The sequence below is a fragment of the Synchiropus splendidus genome, chromosome 1, assembly GCF_027744825.2.
Source record: "Synchiropus splendidus isolate RoL2022-P1 chromosome 1, RoL_Sspl_1.0, whole genome shotgun sequence".
Classification (NCBI taxonomy): Eukaryota; Metazoa; Chordata; class Actinopteri; order Syngnathiformes; family Callionymidae; genus Synchiropus; species Synchiropus splendidus.
Genome location: NC_071334.1, coordinates 3987437 through 4008665, shown reverse-complemented (window position 1 = coordinate 4008665; position 21229 = coordinate 3987437). Strand labels below are relative to the sequence as shown.

The window sequence follows — 21229 nt, the reverse complement described above, 5'->3', positions numbered from 1 at the left end:
ACCACTGCAACCGCGGCTTATGGAGCACTGCAGCTCATGTAGGAACAAGATCTGTTTTCCTTCTTACGTTTAGAGGCTGGTGCACTTTATAGTCTGGAATTTACGGTAATTATGAGCGGTGTTTCTTTGCTTGTGATGGACTGAGGAGAACTGGCAGCAGAACTTTCTCAGGTTCAGAAAAATGTGAAATGTAACAGAAGTTAGAAGTCTGATGAAAAGACATGCAACAAGATGAAACAATTCTCAGATACTGGACGATACTAGAGTCTGAACTTAATTCTATGTGATGAACATGAGCTTCATTTCATGAACCACTTGCTGAGTGAGTGGGTGAATAACAGCCAAACACGATGGGATATGAGCGAACTGTAAGCTGCTGTCAGGATCGATGCTCTGACTAGTGTCAGGCCTGGGCCTGGTGTGAATATGTGAGGACGGAGAGTCAAAACCCTCACAACCGAGCGGAGGGTTTCGCCTCTGTGTACAACACTGGGATAGTTATGTTTGCGTTTTTTGGTGCAGCCTCTGCTGAGTAATTTCTCTGTGTGGAGAAATGCGGCAGGCTCCACGGGGGAAGCTAAAGGTCAGGATGGACCGAGATGAATCTGCTCTGTTCAAAGGCCATTTCTAGAGGGCAAACAGAGAAATGGAGAATTAGATCCGGGTTTCTGCCACAGTATTTCTTAAGCTATGTCTGTGTTTGAAAAATACTTGTTTTCAGTGCGCGGACGGTCCTCAGGTCCACTGAACTGCGCCGACTTCTTTCTCTTGCTTGAACTCAACTCTTGCCTTGTGATCTTTCCACTGCTTTCAGACGCTCACCTCTTCACGGGTCTCATTCTTGACTTTGGCATGTTGCAAAAGTCTAAACCCAAGGAGCTGATCTCAGGCGGATGCAGTGAGCAGCGCTACTGCATAAGAGTAGTCTGTTTTTGTCACATTTCTCTGAGAATGGCAGCGTGATTGTCGCATCAGCTCCAACACGGTGGGCACATGACCTCAGTTTCTGCGAGCAGAAACAGATACTGTGGGGGAAAAAGGCATCTCCCGGTGTCTCCAGAGGGACACGCAGCAAAATACTACGGTTTGCTAGCTGTGTCGGCGGCCGGTGGCAAGAAACCCGGGCTGCACTACAAATCTTTTTCGCCACACAAAGACACATCGGCCACTTGAGTACGCGACGGCTCTGCTCAGCACTAAGTGGCATTACCTAAGCAGTGATCCGTCTTTTGTAAACATTACACCGAACGAGAAAGATTCCGAGAGACGTATAACAGTAACACAAGCCTTTACTTTCTGTCTCACAAAAGACATGACGCCCAGTGGAGAAAGTTGGATTTCAACATCTAGTCAAAGCACTGGACTTGTGGTGCGAAACCCCTGGTGGAAAATTGTTCTTGCTTTTTTTTTTATTAATGTCAATGAAATAACTGAATTGAAATGAAATAATTTTCTGTGTCGTCATACTTCAAAAACTTTTAAAAGGAAATTGAGAAAAATCGGTATCGAATGGTTTTATGTCGCACTTTTCTCAGGGACTCAAAGACGCTTTACAGTTGGTTTTCAACGGCTATTCTGAAAAGGAGGGTTGTGAGTTGACGTTTGAAAGAGGTGTGTGTGTCAGTGGACCGGATTTAAAGGGGCGGGGAGTTGACACTGCTACCAAATAAAAGCACCAATACCTGCCAGCCAATCACGGCGCGTTGTTCCGCAGGTCACGGAGAAGAACAGACAAATACGTCCCAAACAACCCCATGACAAACATGGTATTTTGCGGGTAGAAAGTGCCATCAAATCCTTCGTTTCAATTTTCTGCCGGATGTGACGTCATCGGACACATTTGGTTTGCAGGGCTTCAAATACCTTCAGGACCAGTTTGACTTTTCGAAGTGAATCCTCACAACAACCACCTCCACATCACAGTACGACCATTGACATCTCATTTAAAAGGATTCAATTAAAAAAACAGGGGGAACATTTGTTCACTGCCTCCACGTAAAGGACAGCGGCGTAGCCCCCTGGCGCCAGTTGAATAATCCCTTTGACAAGACCTGGGCTGAGCGATCGATCAATGACAGCGGCTTCTCCAACTGCCCTTTAATTTAATCCCTGGGTGTTCGGTGAAACAACTGATCCACCGAACAGCAGAAAAAACACAACCAGATGTGCAGAGAATGGGGGGATTTCACTCCAAAAAATATCGATTCCCATGCAGCAGTATAGAGGAGCAGCACAACACGAGTCAATAATTCGCTATGGATTTTATCCTCATCAAACTATAATTCTGTTTACTGCAGTCATGTGTCAACACACTCGCCGCGCTTGTTTGTTGTATTTGTAATGAAGGCTGCGATGTTTTCTGCCAACAAATAACTCTATATTTCGCTGCGAATCTCGGCGCAGCAGATTGACCCAGCGCTGGGTGATTACAGAAGAGAGTTGTTTGTAGATCACACGCCCTTGTTCTTGCTCGCAGAAAAACAAGAAACGCACACCTCCAACTGGCAGGTGGACTTTGAATGGAGCGAAATGTTGCGGAATGTTGTCAGGCCAACAACTTAGGAGACGTTTGAATGTGACACTGAGATCCCTCACGTTCCTGCAGGTCATGACTGCAGGCGCTGCTGGAGACAATGAAGGTGTTCGCAAAGTCTCTGACCTCTGATTTCATAAAGCCATTAACTCTGGATTTGCTTTCGTCAGTGACAGAAAAATATATATATTTGTGGAATTGCTATCATCTTCAGCGCCATTCAGAACAACAGGAAGCAGCGACAGGTCGATGAGGTGCTGCACCGAAACATTTGGCTTCAAACACTTATCTCACTGTTGACAAGGTTTCATGAAACCCACTAGATGGCCACTTGATGTCACCTGCCTACTGCATTATCTCTAGCTTTGAACAGCTAGAGCAATGAAACCTCGCATCATGTTCAAGCAAGAGTGCCACCAACTGGACACTCATTCATGCAACCTCATCCGCCCATCACTACAGAGAGCGCCACCTAGTGCAAATGAGGAAGCCAGTTACTATGGTGAATTATTATTGTTATAGATTTTTCCCCACTAATATTAACACTCATGATATGAGGGCCACATGTGGCCCCCGCGCGGCACTTTGCCCTGATCTAGAGTCACTAAAAGTTCATGCAAAACAGTATTTACAAATCCCACTTTGCAATCCAGGTTTGCTCTGCGCAAAGAGCCAAAGTCACAAAATGGCGACCAGCAGCATCGCTGCATGTAAACAAGACAAGCTGCCATCATGAAGCCAAGTTTAGTTTGGACTTAACAGAAGCAGATGTCGGGCACCTCTCACTTCATTCTAAGTCACATTCATTGGCGTGTTTTAAGCAAAGTTTTGGGGTGAATACAGAGAAGAAGCGGGCGAGGAGACTGTGGTTACATAGGTGGAGCACAACAGAGAGTCTCAGTGGGAGGAGCAATATTCACACTCTGATGAAGATGTTTACTCGTCGAGGAAGACAAACACTGCTTGTTGGGAACATGAAAACAACTCGAAACAGTAGAAACCGTGGGAGAGCTAGTGGTCGTGGAGGAGCAGTCAGTTACTGAGGCTGGAGAGATGAGAAAAGATGTCACCGGCGGATCAGGAAAAACATCTGTAAAAGTGAAGTAGACCACTATCGCTGCTGACCTCATAACACACACATTATGAATTTACTTCCACCCCAAACTTTATTTACATTACGCCATGGTCACTAACCATTTCCAAGCTACTCCCTTTAGAAATAGAGAGGTCAAAGTGGAATATTTAGGAGAAAGAAATGGCACCGATCTATTGGTGAGCAACATTATCGGCTGATATCGGTGAAGAAGTGTGTGATTTATTTTGAGCGACGCCTCTTATCTCATACACATTGTCTTCTGTATGATGTCAATCTTAGTTTCCCGAGTTTTGGACTTCTCACAATCTTGACTGTACGTCTTCACACCTGCAGCGAGCGCCTCAACACTCTTCTGGACAATGAATGATGGAAGAAGAGAAGCTCTCACATCATGTGCTGTCGTCTCAGTAATACACAGTGTACAACACAAGTGTTCAACAGCCCTCCCCCTCACTCCCTCGCCCCAAATCCAACAGCAATATCAGTCTCTTTCATCAACCTTGACTGAGCCGCCTCTCTGCCTCTCAATCCACTGCAGACTTTATCAAGTGCTCAGTGTCTTTCAGTCTTTTTTCTCTCTCGGCATTGGTCCTGCTATCGATCTAATCCCTGTGACTTCCTCAACACTCCCTTCCTTTTGATGTGAAGACAGAATTTCGGTGCACCATTCTGGCTGTTACAAAGAAAAAAAAAGAAAGAAAAGTGAACTGTGCTGAAAGGCGGATTGAGATTCATTCAGGGAATTCACTCGCCTGTTCGTCTGCCAGAGCGATACAGTACATTTGTAGTAGCACACAATTTTGGTCACGACATTGTTTCGACACTTAACCGATTAAGTAGAACCCCTGTTGGATGTAGCCATTTGTGCCTATTCATTTCAATATCAAAAAAGTCGAACTTCAAAGGGGTCCTGGAACACTTTCATCACTTGTCCTGATTTCCAGAGGCCACCAGGTGGCGCTGTCTGCTATAAAATGTTTGGATGCAACATCGTCTCCAAACCAAGGGCGCCAACTAGTGGCCTCTGAAAATTAGGGAACTGTGTCATCCACTCTGAAATACTGTTTCATGACACTTCATCTACCCATCACTAGTGAAAGGTTCTATTTTCGTAGCTCAGTAGGCGGCGCTCTTGGTTTTAAAAAATGATGTGCAGTTTGACTGAATTAGTTACAGTGGTGCCTCGATTCTCAACCACAATCTGTTCCAGACGGCCGTTCGAGAAGCGATTTGTTTGGAATCTGAATGGATTTTTCCCATTACAATGAATGGAAAAAGCAATAATGCGTTCCAAGCCTTAAAATAGTCTTTTGTAGGAGTGAATGTAGAGTGTCTGCTGCAGGTGGCTGTTCCTCTATGTGTGTGGCCGCTGCATGTGGGAGGGGTTGCTGAGTGAGTTACGTCTCTCCAGAAGGGAAGAGGTGCCCGGTGCGTGTCCAGCTCTGAATGTGCGCTTCTGTGCAGTTTGGCTGTGACAAAGTCATAAACCAAGTCACGCTCTGTCCCAGACTGGCCTCATCCCTGTCCCAGCTCCAGCCCACAACAGGACATCAAACCCTGGAGTGAGCGCTCCAGCACCTCCCCTGTGACACTCTACCACGGTCCAGTGCGGAGACAGGAAAGGTTTTACACCTCAATATGAAGAAAAAACAGTCAGTAAATGGAGCTAACGGGACACGTCTGCATACAGAGGCTGCGTTACACACAATAACAAAGCGTGTCGTGCGTCAGCTGATCGGTCCGCGCACGTTATGGTTTTAACGGCTTTTTTTCGGGGGCGTTCCAGTTCTGGATTTTCGTCCGAAATCTGAAGCAAAAAAATCTCGAAATTTTTGTTCGAACTCTGATTTGTTCGAATTTCGGGACGTTCGAAAACCGAGTTACCACTGTGTATTAATTCTTGATTATTGAACAGTTTCTCACTGCAGTGGAGCTGAAAGGGGAGGAGCTACAGTATAGGTGAGGACAAATAGCTGCTTTGACAAAGATATGAACATCCAGTCATTGAAATCTTATTGTTCAAATCCTCACTAAAAATCACTGTGAACAAATGAGTCGATCAACATCCAATAGTTCCTGAGTTATAGACGCAGCTGAACAAAGCCAGTAACTAGAGGGTAAGATCTGACTGAGATGCAACAGTTCTTGATGGAACCAGTGTAATTCCAAGGAAAACAATTTTTCAAATTTGTCTCCAGCTCCTCGCCCGCTGCAGCCCAGTGAGTGAGTGGACTGTTCAGCGTGTTGCACTGGAGATTGCTCTGTTTATGCATCATAGGTTATGGATGAAGTGAAGCTTCCAACAGCCCAGCTACATAACTACAGGGCAAGACCTATTTATGGTCAGAAACAAACCTTGTAAATATGAGTAACAATCGTATATAGTGAATGACTCATTCTAATTACAATACGGTTGGCAGATAGTTGTTGTGACATTGGACCGACTGATGTGTGGGCAGATGCTGAATTTAGCTACGCGTGTTGATGTGTTTAGTTATTTTTTCACAACATCACTACGTTAATGTGACATATTGAGAAATGAATTCAACTTACTCCTCATGAGAAACAAGTGAAAAATGAAAGGATGAACGCTCTCTAAACTCACTCTCTGTCACGTCCGCACTTTGTTTCTTTCTGTTCCTCTTTGCATTTATCTCCGCGTTCTGTCGTGTGCTTTTATTTTGTTACTCCCGGTTGTTCCTGTTTCCTGTTTCCAGCTGGGGCTCATCTGCTGATCAGCCATTCCATGGATACATTGCCTGTGATGCCAGCTCCGTTTGCCAGATGGTCGCTTTTCGCTCCGTTTCAGGTAACTCTCTAAAACCCCTTGTGGTCTCATTTTCCTCCCTGACCTTTTCCAGATTTCCCTACGCGCTTGAATCCCGATTCAGCCGTATCCTTAGTTCCGTGTTCCTCCTCGCTCCACTTTTGTTTTCTCTCCCAACCTCCATCCAGTCCGCGAGTGAGCTGTTATTTAAGCCTCACTTTTTAGTTATATATCTCCGTCCGGTTTAATCCTCGTGTGCGTGTGTGTATTCACCTCCACCGAGCGCTTTCAGCTTACCTCCACCATGTTGACCTTAACTCCGGGTGTGTTTTCTGTTTCCCCAGTTATAGGCTTCAATTCTAATTTGCCTCTCTTGTGTTTCAGATTTATCCCCAGTCCCTGCGTGTTGTTCCCGGTCCACGTTTTGGTTCCCAGCGTCCTAAGTTATTGTTATTTGTCAGTCTGGATATTATTTATCTGACGAGTAAATCTTTGTAATTTAACCTCGACTCCTGCGCCTTCTATTGACCAACACTTCCTGCACTTGGGTCCATCCATCCGGAATCATGACACTCTCTCTCACTCGACCGGTACAAGTCAAAGAATTGAAATGTCATGAAAAATACAAACATTGTCAGTGAACCAGTGCTTAGTCCTGGCCAGGGTTGCGGGCAGTGCTGGAGCCTATCCCAGCGGACAAGGGGCGCGAGGCAGGAATCCACCCTGGACTGGTGGCCAGTCCATCGCAGGTCACACAGACCATTCACACACAGTAAATATATAGATAATAAGATTAACAAAGGGTTGAGACTGAAATATTTACTGTTCATTTCTATCCATTCAACAATGAGTTCTGACTGAATAGCTGCACATCTGCAGTCTTAAATATGCTGTTATTCACACGATCTATTGGCGGATCATTTCATTTCAACGTATAAAGCTTATAACCTGATAATAAACAGAATTTGAATTCAACTTCATGGGTTAGAAAATCGTTCATTAATGGTGCTTTGATGCAGAACAACAACAGGGAGAGGAAAAGAAAATGCATGGCTATTCTTGGCACGTCGATGATGATAGGTGATGGAAAATGGGAAAAGCTCTGAAGTGAAACAAAACAAGGAACTGGAAAGTCTCAAAATGGACTGATAAACATTTGTAGTGGAGGCGCAGCAGTGCGTGGCGCCTTCGCTCTAAGTGGCGGAGAATGAGGATGGATCGGATGAATCATTCAAATTCATGAACAACGCAGTGTGTGTTTGCACCACGGAGGTGCAAAGGTCGAGTTGGAGAAATATGAAATACATTCCTCCATACAGCATCTGAATGAGACTTTCGTTGTTGAGTTTAAGTAGGAAAGAATTGATGGTCGACATTTTGGCTCAAACTATAGTGAGGAACACAAACAATAACAACAAAGAAACCACTTGAAAATCTGACTTGACAATAAAAACATAATATAGGTTGTAATTCATATAAAGGTCTCCTCCATGACACATTATCCGTAGATTCATAAGACATCATGATGGACTCATGAGGTACTGTGTTATCGGTGATGTTTTTGAATGTTTGGAGTCATGAATGACTACATTTATTAAATATTATAAAGTGCAGAATTGAGTGAGTTGCACTACTTGTAACCACATACGGTGTGGTTAGTGCAAGGGTTGGAGTGTTGGCAGGACTAGATGGCACCGTAATCCAGTCACCTGTGAAGAGGAGGCACATACATGACTACATGAGTCTGTGTACAGAAATGAGGTGACAGGATGGTGCAGATCTCTCAGAACAACGACAAACCAGAGAGGTTGTGATAGACTTAGCAGGATCTCTCGCACGACAACACACACCTTCTCACATTTGGCAGGACTGATGACATGCAGCAGTGTGAAGCACTTGAACAAATTGCTAATGATCTGACTCATCTTTTCATCAACACCTGCTCTCACAAAAAAAGTGGAGGAGCAGCGTTGTTGTTTCTTTTTCAGTGAAACCCTCACTGTCCGTCTCACAACTTCCTTCCTAATATGGTAGGTAGCCAAACCTAGCCGCGGGTGCAGTGGTGCTGTCTGCCCCGTAGGAAGGCTTAAAAATGCATGAGGATCACTTCTGAACTAGTTTGGTAAACGGGCTCCAGCATGGAGACTGACTCATGAAACAAACTGGCCAATGTTCTGAACTGGAATCATCAACTCCTCACGTCTTTTATTGACATTAAAGCGCTCAAAATGTGTCCCAAGTTCCGACACCACAGCTGGTCTCAGCTGCTGCTTCTCGTCTCCGCTCCTCCAGGAGATCGGCTCTGTGGGCGGAGCTGTGGACACGCGGGCGAAAACAGCACATTTTGAGCACTTTAAGGTAAATAAAACACCTGTGATGTCATGGGTGTGAGGAGACTCAATATTTTTGCAGCATGACCTGACAGGCAGCCTTCAGCGTTGCATATTGACATGTAGGCATTTCAATCTTTGGAACTTCCCTTCACTCACTTGTATATCAGGTGCCATTCATGACCCCTTATGTGGCTCTCCGGCTTACTGTACTGAAAGAAAGTCACCGTGACTGAAACAGACTTTGACACGTTGTTTCATGTAGAACAAAGGGAGCACCATCCTCTGGCTACAGCACCTGATACCTGCTCTCTTTTTTGTTGTTTTGTTTAAAAGTTTCATGGAAGGCGGAACATGTGCTTCAATTGAAAACCTATTGTGTCAACCCTGAAGCTGCGTTTGTCGTCAGTATAGGATGCGAAAGTCCACTTTTCCAACTTCAGTAGAGGATGAAAAAAAAGTGGAGCTAGATCTCTTTCCAGAGCAACAAGGGCCATCAACTCCCATCTATTGACAAGCGATATCACAGATACAAGCAGACAACTTCCTTTCCAACGTGCCAAATGGACCCCATCCTTTGGAAGTACTCTCAGAACATTAAGACGGTGGGAGACCTCCTGGCAGACAGAGGCCCAGATGGAGAGATCTAGCTCTGGTTTGGGGGATTTCTGCTGTGACACATGAGAGTCTGAGAGTGGGAGCCACTTGGAGACCCGGATCAAGCCAGTTAAAGGCTGATGGCTGATGAAACAGCCGCATCCCAGCTTCCAACTGGATGGAAAAGTTTCTTGTTGCTTCGACAGTATTTGACAAACTGCAGCTTGTACGCTCCTGATGCCAGGTTATCTCAAACAAGCTTCTACATCTGCTGAAATAATGATGTGGGGATTTGGAGCTTGTTAGCTTAAACAGCTGTTAACATGCGCTAAAGATGTGAAAAAAAAAAAATAGCCATGATCCTTTTGATTCAGAACAAAGGCATGCATTTCTCTTTAGCGCTGAAAATGAAATTACTTTGTCAAAGCCCGTGTATATAAAAGGATTCCATCCCTGCGTTGTTATCAAGAATGCATGTCTCTTTCTGTAGCGTGTTATTGGAGCACTTTGTTCCCGACTCAGTATTGACTTTCATTTCAGAAGCAAGTGTTAAACTTGCTCCTCTGGAACAACAATATTTTGCAACCAGTCAGAGCCAGGCTCCGTTTGGCTCATACCGCCACCCAAACAATTTCATTTGGAAAATAAAATTAAGTCGCCAACCGAGGAACTTAAGTCTCAAAGCCTCTGTGTGTCTCAACTCAGCCAATCCCATAAAGCAAAAACACTTGAGTTTACTGCCGTGAAAACTCTTGAGCTTGTTGGCTGGTATATTCCATTGAATCAGCGGACTCAGCTTACTCCAGCTCCTCGACAGTCAATTTGTCTGACTGTTGGAAGCGTGGACATCTGAGCCAGCACTGCTTGAGTGGGTGTAACTTCCTCATAGAGGCAACAAACAGCCCAGCGTCCAATAAAACAAATGATTCCACATAATGAAAAAGTTTTCAAAGGAGCGAGTGGAAGAAAATTAATTCCGTTGTCAGCGGACTAGCAAAAAGGAAGTAAACAAGTTAGTGACGTGTGTTATGCCAGTCAACTAGGGCTGGGACGATATACATTTGGTCTGATTCAATGTTTTATATTTGTTTTTTATATGGTGATTCTTGTTCCAATTCAATTTAGATCTGAACTGTTTATTAATTTAAAAATGAAATAATAACGTTTGGTCAAAGCGGTTGTATTTGTGTACTTATAAAGAGTATTATTCAGTCTTTAAAAATACACAAACAGTTGATGTGCAGTGACAAGGTGCCAGAGTGTCTAGAATCCTCCAGAGCTAGACTGAGCAGCTGTTGGCAGAGAGCGCTAACATGTTAGCACAGGGCTAACCAGCGTAAAACTCTGGCAAAAGAGACTTTTGTCAGGCCACACTTCCCATGTGTTTGGCCTTTCTAGCCATATATATCTACTATGAATGCAGTCTGTGCCAGATGGTTACTCCGCGTTCCTACAGTAAAACTCTCTGTCGTGACTCTGCTCTCTCATGCTCTTTTAACAGTTCTAAATTGTACTGTATTCATGCTTGACTTTCTTTCTGCCGCCTCCTTAGTTGTTCTCCTCGCTTCGTTTTCTGTTTCTCTTGTTAGATTCATTCCTAATGTGTGTGTGTGTGTGTGTGTGTGTGTGTGTGTGTGTGTGTGTGTGCGCGTGTGTGTGTGAGTTTAATTCCACCAGCGAGCGCCTTGTGAGTTTATTCCGAGTGCACTTTTGTTGTCCCCCTTTGTCAGGCTTGAGTTTTTATTCGCCTGTTATCAGGTTTTACCCCTCTCTTTCGCGTTTGTCTCCTTCACTTCGCGTTGGTGTCGACTCCTTCAGATTGTTCCTGTTCGGCTCTTGTTTATTATGTAATTATAATAAGCTATTGTTAAACCTACTCTGGATCTCCCGAGTCATCTGTCAGCCGCCAACAGTTCAGTGTCAGAGTCTGATTCCTGAGCAGCCATGACAGAAATATTGACTTAAAAAAAAAAAAAAGTTTCGCCACCTGGTCGCTCATTTCCACCCACCGTATTTTCTCCCCCTAATGTTATAGTGCCCACATCCCTGGCTCATTGTTGTGCTGCGTGCAGACCATGCAGCTTGGTTAAGTCCCCCCGCTGAGTTCCTGTCCGAGAGCAGAGTCAAAAGCTGAAGGGCTCTTTCAACCGCGTGGGCATGAGTTATCTCTGCGGTGTTTGCTGGTTTCAATGGTGTCATTCACGTGACAGGTGGTGCAGCGTGGAAGTCTTTTGAACCTGCAAACAAACCTCCTGAACATGACCACAGTCGGAGCTATTCAGTTTACAAGCAAAGTTCCAGAGGCTTCACCTCCTCTACTGCGTGAAGGTAATAACCACTCCCAGTATAACCGTAACAACGATCAGAGAGACTCATTAAACTGGCTCAGTTTAGTGATCTCTGCATCCTGTGGACTGTTAAACGGCACATGATATTTATTTTCTCCCGTAAACTCATGACTTCGCTCGGCTCCCCCCAAAAAATGCCATTAAGAACTTATAGTCTGCCATTGATTCACTCTCCCAACCTTATCAGGTTCACAATCCAATTCAAGCAACAGCCTTTCAAGGTGGGCGGGTGGTGTGGTGTGGTGGTGGGGGGGCAGAAGCTAAGAGTCCCACACGTCTCTGAAGCTCAGCGCTCCTCATCCACTCGTATTGATCTCTCCCAACATATGTGACCGTCATGAGCGCGGGAGCAGGAATGAAGCGGTGAAGATTACGGCCTTCTAGACGCTGGATGGCTCGGGTTTTGCATTAGCTTTGATATCAGCCTTGTAGCTCGGGTGTAATGGCATCAAATGTGAGTATTCATCTTTAAAACTCTTTAGTCAGGCCCTGCTAAGCACCAAGGGAAAATTGGATCCCTCCCAATCCATGGCCGAACAGATAGCCAGGGTCCTCGTACACCTGCTGATATTTGCTCATGTTGTTATCGTACCAGTAAATAACACTTGATCAGACTAAACCACACGACATGGCGAGAGATACAAGCTAAACCTTCGATCCCAGACATTTACAGCAGGGAGTCACAGTCACCGTCACCTGGCCGAGACCCAGGTTGCCGGAATTTGGCCCTTTTTTTCTTCCCGCTTTAAAGTTTGCGCCTGTCATCGAGGCTTCCTGTCAGCTTGTTAAAACGCAGAGTAAATACCGTCTGTGTCGCAGCAGGGGCTTCTCAGTGTGCTCTATAATTTTGCTGCGCTGATTGCTGCTCATCTGCTGGGAGAGATTGAACAGATATATTCAATATGTGAGTCACTCGCCAACATCTGTGCCCTGAGTTTGGTGTCATTCTTTAATCTCGCTGCCATAAGAAGAGACAGCTTGAGACCCCTCACTGCAACCAACTTTGATGGATAGAGATCGGGATAAAAAAAAGGAAAAGAAAATCCCAAAACGGCTCAAAACACTGTGTGTGTGCCAACGCCGTCTTTTCAGTTTGGGGAAGTGTGATTCGGTCCACTTTATTAGACTCTGGTGACAGATAGAGGGTAACAGCTAACATGCTAACATGTTTTCAAAAGATTGAATTTCAACTTTAAATGAATTCCATTGTCTGTGGGATGAAATAATTCCTGGGAATTCCTGTTCCAACATGTTCCACACGTTATATAACATACCAATAACCTAACAAAAACAAAGAAAAACAGCAAGAGAGAGGAAATCAGATGCGTTCTATTTTAGAGGCTGAGGGTGGAAGTGCATTCACTTTCTACAAGGAGATGGAGTCAGTTGCATCTGCACAAGTTCTGAGTCAGAGTGGGTCGACTCCCAGTGTTGTCAGTAGCTGGAACCACAACTTTTTGAAAACAGTTCCCAAGGTTTAATGCATAAGTCAGTTCTGTGACTTCACCTCCTCTGTTTGACAGTAACGTCAGAGTCTGGTGTGGGCTACAAGCATAGCGGATATACGGACTGGACTGTAACTGTTACGAGATTATCCTAGAAGAGAATGAATTTGTTGGGATAATCCGCTCTGAAAAATGTTAGGGATGACGATTGAAAATTTAAAAAATGTTCAGTAATTACGATCCTAAATCTTTGTGTGTGTGTGGGGAGAGCCAAACGCTCCAGACCACAACTGTCACGTTTTTTAAAATCTCACTCCAGTGCGCATTATTCAATCCGATCCATTCTATCAGATGTCGGGACGGCAAGCGTGAACTTCAGTCCCAAGTGCAGCGGACGTGTAGGTACATTTAGTTATTATGATTTTCCTCTGGGGACGAGATTGTGCTGAAAAAAACTACCCCAAACATGATCAAGTAAACAGTATTTACAGTGAGATATAAAGGTAAACACCAAAGTCCTAAAGCCCCGAGGCTTCAGGCTTGTTCTTTGGTTACCTAGCTACAAAAATGCAACCTCGATATTGCCATTGAAATCTTCCCACAAAGAGGGCTGTTTAATGTAACTTGAAAACGAACTAAATTCAAGTCATCAGTCGAGCGACTAAGTTACTTTTTAAAGTACAAATCAGTAATCAGATTACTTTTTCGAAGACACGCAGCATCCCGGCTGCAACACTCTAGTGTTTTCACTTATAGTTAACCCCCACTCTATGGTAATGTCTGCTGTGTAATATTTGGGTTATTTCAATGAAGCTCTGAGAACACTGAGGACCACATCTACCCAACGCTAGCACGCCAAACTCATGGGCCTTTCAACAGAGGTGTATAACTGTGTATTACTGTAGGAGTTCCCCTTCCATCTGATGGTGTGGTGCCAGTGTCACCAGCTCCGCTGCCAATGTGGCGTTCAAAATGAGATCCAAAGTCCACTAACAGCGTGTTATTTTAACTACCTTTACTTCACCTCAACTCACTCACCGCATAAACAATCCTCTCAACTTTGGGTGAAAAAGAAAATGTGATCAGAAATCAGATTGCTGGTGGTATAAATATACGATCGGCCAGTATCTTCTTTCCCAGAGATAAATCCCAGGAGACGCTATCTCCAAGTGTGTCGACTCCCAAGATAGTGTGGCATGAAGATGCGTACCTCCAAGCGTAAGCGATGACAGCAGAAGCAGATGATCAACACTTCAGAGGAGAAAATATCCCGACACCAACAACCGAACGTTGAGCCACGACGCTCTCTAAATGCTCTTAAATAGAATCACAGGAATAACCCACCGAACCAAGCTGTGGAGAAGCAGCAGAAGCCTGGTGGGAGGTGTGAAGAAACGATACGGTACCTCTGAGAAGACAACAGAATTCACATCATCCGTGCCAAATCAATATTGAAGTTCCACATGGAATTCAGACGCCCGGTTATTCATCACTGGCAGCGTCAGTAGACACAACGGAAGTGCAACTCCAACAGCAGCTGGGTTCCACACAAGTGGACCAGGCGGATCAGAGTCAAACTTCAAGTCCAAAGGCAACCAACAGTACACGAGGGGCGATGGAAAACACTGCATAGCAAGACACAATCTTCCCTGCTGGTGGATCCACAACGCTCTCCAAACCAGATATCAACAATACACCAGTTAAACTGACGCTAAAAGGACCCTGTTGCAGGCAGGTAAATGTATAACACCTTGTGTATAGTCTAAAAAACACCAGGGGCCCAACACATTGACATGACCAAGCAGCTCTGTTCTCCACTCCTCGAGCTTCTGGCTTTTACTGTACGTCCTGAAACTGGCTTGCAGTCCACCCCCCACCCCCACCAGTCCCCTTGAGAAATAAACCTCCATCGGACCCCGGTCGCTCAAGTCGGTTTGCAGCCAACCTCACTTTTGATCTGTGTTGAGAGGAATTCATGACGGCAGCATTTGTCGAGCTTGAGTCAGTTTATTTATCAAAGATCCCGGTGGTTCCGACTTTCGCATGTCCCTATTCCTCCTGTCTTTGTTCCATACGCCTCTCTTCTGGTGCAGCACTTCTGGGTACCTTGACTCAACAGCTGTGCTTCTCTTCCGAGTGCTTTCTCAGTCTATTTTCATAGCGCTACATGAAAAACTAGCATCCGCTCTCGCCCATTACACAGGCGGCGCTCAGTGAACAAAAGATGATTAGGAAAAGAGGGTCCCCGCTGAGAGGGTTCAGCATTGTCATTTATTTTGGTCCAAAAGAAACTTGAATTTAAACAACTCAAATGTATTGGAAAAATTGCTGCCTGATTTGTTACACTTTAACTTGTTCACGCTGTCTCACAAGAATTAGCTCCTTTTTAGGGCCAATATTGGCTTGGTTTTTGATGAATGTCCACCCGATGGGACGCTCTGCTCTATGACCTTTCGCTTTCAACTTCCATTTTAATGAAACCTCACATGCTCACAGTCATCGCCAACCTTCTGAGGTGAGTCTTGAACAAACTGCAGACGCCTCCGAGCCCAGCTCAGTCAGGCTCCGTCCTCAGCGACATCAAGTGTGGGACAGAATGACTCCAAAACAAGCAAAAAGTCTTCTTTGTGCTCGCTGAACATGTTGAGCGTGAGCCCATTGAGTTACCGCCGACGTGGATTTGGTCACCTTTCACCTTCACCTTTCACCTTCTTCTGCCGCTTATCCGGGGTCGGGTCGCGGAGGCAGCATTCGGAGCAAGGAAGCCCAAACTTCCCGGTCCGCACAAACCTCCTCCAGCTCCTCCCGGGGGATCCCGAGGCGTTCCCAGGCCAGACCAGAGACATCATCTCTCCAGCCAGTCCTGGGTCTTCCCCGGGGTCTCCTCCCGGTAGGACATGCCCGGAACACCTCCCCAGGGAGGCGTCCAGGGGGCATCCGGATCAGATGCCCCAGCCACCTCAGCTGGTTCCTCTGGATGTGGAGGAGCAGCGACTCCACCCCGAGCTCCTCCCGGATGACCGAACTCCTCACCCTCTCTCTAAGGGTGCGCCCAGCCACCCTGCGGAGGAAACTCATCTCAGCCGCTTGTATCCGCGATCTCATCCTTTCGGTCATGACCCAAAGCTGGTGACCATAGGTGAGGGTGGGAACGTAGATCGATCGGTAAATCCAGAGCTTCGTCTTGTGACTCAGCTCCCTCTTCACCACGACGGTCCGATACAGTGACCGCATCACTGCTGCCGCTGCACTAACCCGTCTGTCAATCTCACGCTCCCTTTTTCCCTCACTCGAGAACAAGACCCCAAGATACTTAAACTCCGCCACTTGAGGCAAGAACTCTCCACCAACCTGGAGAGAGCAAACCACCGTGTTCCGGTCGAGAACCGGATTTGGTCACATTCCTTCTATACACTACAGATCTATGCTGATGTGTTGACTCCAGACACACTCACGGCGAAGAAGCAGGTCAAATGCACATCTTCGAGTTGTTTTAAAACACGATGTGCCTCTAACTCAGCACTTCTGGATTCGATTCGTCCACCCAGGAAGAAGTAAACGCTTTGTGCCCCCAACTCTCCGTCGCCTCTGTGAATAGTATCATTTGTCGATACAAGTACATCTCGGCATAACACTGCATTATTGTCAACTAGTAGTTTGGTGTGGGCTACAAGCATAACGGATATTGGGCTGTTTTTCGATCTGTTTTCCTCCTTCCTGACGTAGGATGCTAAACACCCGAATAGCTGTCACAAGATTATCCAAGAAGAGAATGAATTTGTAATGATAATCCACTCTGGAAAATGTTAGCGATGACAATCGAAATCTTTAAAAATGTTCAGTAATTACTATCAAAAATCTTTGTGTGTGTGGGGAGAGCCAAACGCTCGAGGCCAGAACTGTCACGTGGAACAGAATGTAGCCTATTGTTTTTTTTAAATCTCACTCCGATGAGCATTATTCAAGCCCAACCATTCCACCAGATGTCTGGACGGCAAAGCTGCAACTTCATTCCACGTGCAGCAGATGCGTTGGTATATTTAGTGACTATGATCCCAAACATGGTCAAGTAAACAGTATTTACAGTGACATATATATTGTCAACTTTAAAGAAAAGAAAAAAGAAAGTCATATAGATTAAGTTACAATTAGGAATAACTTTATCAAGGTTGTTTTTGTCTGTAACAGAAAAGAAAAAGCACATTAATTTGGCTGAAAAAAAAAAAACACGAGTCAATGTACAATTACACTTCAATTACACTTTATTCTAGTACAGCAAGAAAGCATGTCCCTCGAGGTCACGTGGGCCCACCCCACTATTTGAGAAGGACTGGCCTAACTTGACCACACACCTTCACAACAGAATGATGGAGTGCTGCTTGTGGGACCCGCACTGCTAAAGACTGTCTGACTGAGCTGACAGAGCTAACAAAGCTAATGTGCCGTCGCACTTCAAAACGTTATTGATACTCGTAGACCGTCAAAGTTTGCTTTGTGGTTTAAAAGTTGGCGAAAAACTAAATGCAGCACCAAATAAATTTGCTCCAAAAAGTGAGGAGATAAAGAAAAATTGTTATGAAGCAGAGGAGGCAAAGAACATTAAAGAGCTATTCTCCACGCTGGAATAAAATTACACACACAAAAAAAAAAGAGTGTTATGAAATCAAAACAGGCATTTAAAATAAATAAATCATAATATATTTTCGCCATATTACCAGCCCCATACATTTTCAGCCACTTGATTCTGCAGATAACATGCCAAAATCGCTGAGTTTCAGAAGCTAAATATCTTCATAAATTAAAATGGCTGTTCTCCAAGACGATCGACTAAGCACAATTGTGCTTTGGCCTTCGGTGGTGAGCCTCCGGATTTGTTCAGAGAAGGAAGTGAGCCGTGGCTTAAAAAGGTTGAAATGCTCCACTTGTACTCAGAGAACTGCAGTTACATCCAGATAACTTGACTCTCGCATCAATAACCCGCACTGGCGTTTTCAATAGTCTGACCAATCATAGAGGTACAGAACAGACAAACGGGAGTGGAAGTCATTTGAACAGACTGGGGAATGTTGCCTTCTGGCTTCTGCTTGTGTGCTTGACTGACATCAGTCACCACCGTTCTCCAAACCTGTTTCCTGTCTGTGGCCAAACCAGGGAGGAGTTGGCTGAGTTCACCGACTCAACAAGACAAAAGCCTGTTTTTGTGGAAACAAAGGCTTCAGGATACCATCAAAACAAGGGAGTTTTACATAAAACCCACTCAGGATCAGACAGGATAACACCACATATCAAAGCACAGAAATACCCATCCGTCCTGCTGAAGCAGCGCATCAAGAGAATGAAGGCTCTTCCTCTGTTCTTCCACTCAAACACTGGAGTCGACAGAAAACTGTGAGGAAACAAACCCTTCTCCCGCTGCTGCTTGAGTTTCAGCGCGAGCAGCGCATGGTCGCCTCCGTGCAGATTGAAATGACTGGCCAAGCCACCCTGGAGCACCGATCTCAATTTCTCCGGGTTCGGATAAACAGCGCATTATATGCCTACAAATCAAGTAATTAACACTTAAAACACAGCAGGATCAAGGTCGGATGATCCTGACGCCGCGACGGCGGTGATCCATAGGAGGAGAAATGGAGGCGAGGCATCCATTTAAACCCTGTCAGGGAGCGGCAGCCGCGCGTCCTCTGCATGCACAATGAGGATCCCAGACATGAGCGCCAACACTGTGACACCGCCGCCATGACGCTCAGCTCCGTGTACAAATCTGTTGCTTTCCTTTTAGTGCCTTTGTAGTCGCCCGCCGTGGCTCTGTAATCATTTCAACTCGCTCTTGTTTTCTTTGTGCTTTGCTCCGTGTCTCGGTTTATTCGCTGCTCCTCTGATCTGTTGTCTTCCCTCGCACTGCTCCGTACTGTTACGCTGTATTGTCCTCAATTACACAAGGGGAACGTGTCACCGCACTGACAACTCTTTCTCTCTGTGCTTTGGTTTTTGCCGTAGGCGCCGTCTAAGCCGAGGTTCCTTGAGGAGTCACAAGGTAGCGAGGATGAATACATAAACCCACCTAACAACACACAACTGGTGGATTGTGCACCAGCAGAAACAACAATCATGCTCTTTGCATGAGGACGCGCACATCAAGGCGGAATCTAACGTTTCCTTCCCGAGGCCTCTGGACCTTCAATAAACAAAGCAACAAAGATGACAACAGGCACCAAATGAGACGCTTCCCTCCTCCTGTGGAAAAGCACACTGAATATCTTGGAGTCAATAACCTTGGATTTATTTGTTCTCTGCCAGTGCACATGCTTCACCAGAGGCTGTTGTGCTTTACCGATAAGGGCTCCACAAACAATGTCCTCATCTTCAGGACGCCACTAGATGGCACTCTATAACTCTTTCAATGAACGTCACTTTAACATCCATTTGTTATTTAGTTCTAAAAGTGTGTCTGCATGAAACGCTACCCCTGCGTTAGTCAAGGGTTGATGAGGTTTCGTGAAACAGTGGCCACCAGATGGAACTGTCTGCTGTGAAATGTTTGGACTTGAACAACTCATTCAATGAAACCTCACATCGTTCCGAAACCAAGAGCGCCATCTAGTGGCCTCTGAAAATTATGACACTGTTTCATCAACCCTAAACAACGCAGTTTTCTGGATAATAAAGACAGTCTTGACAGTCATGCACAGCTGCACTGCAGGTGTCATGGAAAAAAATTGAGTCTTCTTAGTGCGGTGTTAAGGCCGATTCATCGTCCCTTCACGTACGAAACTGTACCCGCCCATTTCAAGCGATGTTTCATGCATTCTTTACATTGGTGTTGCTGTTCACCGTTATATCCACCAGGGGGAGCAGCACAGACGCAAACGCTAATGACAACAACAAACTCCAAAACCAACATGGCGACTGTGGAAGAGAATTGACAATGTACCGTCTCGCACTTTAACAAGACGAAACAGAGTCAGCGTTGTAAGTGGTTAGTGAGGCTGTTAAATATATCGCGACTGGAGGACGGAGAATTTCCGCCATTGTTATGTCATCGTGTCTCATTAGAGCTACGTATCGGGTAGTAACAGCAACACTGCCCCCCACAGTTTCCAGTGGTACTGCTCCGTTTGGTTCGTACCAGAAATGGACACAGAGCATGGACAGAAAGCTCTGTCTGTATTCGGATTTGTACGTAACGTTGAGCATCAATGGTTCTCTAAGGAAACTAAAATAAAATAAATATCCATGTCCCTCAACCAAAAACACACTTCTTAATCTCTCAACACAGCCATCGCCAATGCAGTCATTTCATGAAGTTAGATGGAGTCACTGTTTACCATATAGTGTGGTGCGTCGCTGACCCCATAATCCAGTTACATGAACAAGTGGTGAATGTAATCGGAAATGTGAACAAAAGCAATATGTTCAACGGTATGCTTGGTTTTGGCGCCACATTTTTTAAGTGAATTTCTGGGAAATGGACTGACATCGATCTTTCAACCTTAACCACATGATGTCTCATCTCGGTAACACACCATAGATAAGTCCCTCTAAAACATGCTCGTAAATCAAATGTGCGAGAGATTTTCCGTTGCACCAAATATTCTAGTTCAGGCTAGCGCCAAGCCTGACCTCATTAGCAGTGCATAGGTAGAAATTCAATCATTTCAGCCGAGCAAACTATGTGGTCGGTGGACCCAACACCTGTAGTGCGTTTCTGTATTCAGGAATACATCTTACTGCTTTAAATTGCACGACACAACCGTGGCATGTGTAATGTACGAGGTGGAAGGAGAAGGAACGGAGAATAGCCAGAGGGGGAGCTGTTGCGGTGCGTGTATGATTCATGGCCCAATACGTCCAATATCTAAGGGCAGTCCAGCCCGAGCGCCACTTCAGATCTCCGATCCCTGCTCCTCTCATATTACTCCTTCCATTGACTCAGCGGGTATAAAACTGAGCGCTAGCGTGCCAGACAGCCATTTCATGGAGAGCAAGAGGAATTTGTCAGATTGAACCTGCTTCTATTATTCCTTTGCCCTGTGGCTGTTTGGTGTTTGTGTCTCCTGAAAGAAAAGCGCCATCGCACATACAGAGGAAACATCCACATAAGTGTCGACTTCCA

The 21229-nt window shown here is 45.3% G+C and overlaps 1 protein-coding gene across 2 annotated transcripts in view; it reads right to left on the bottom strand.

Moving 5' to 3' along the window:
* Window positions 1-21229, bottom strand: part of si:ch211-186j3.6 (neural-cadherin) — a 323558-nt gene that overhangs the window by 11930 nt on the left and 290399 nt on the right. The gene's annotated exons all lie outside the window — the stretch shown is intronic.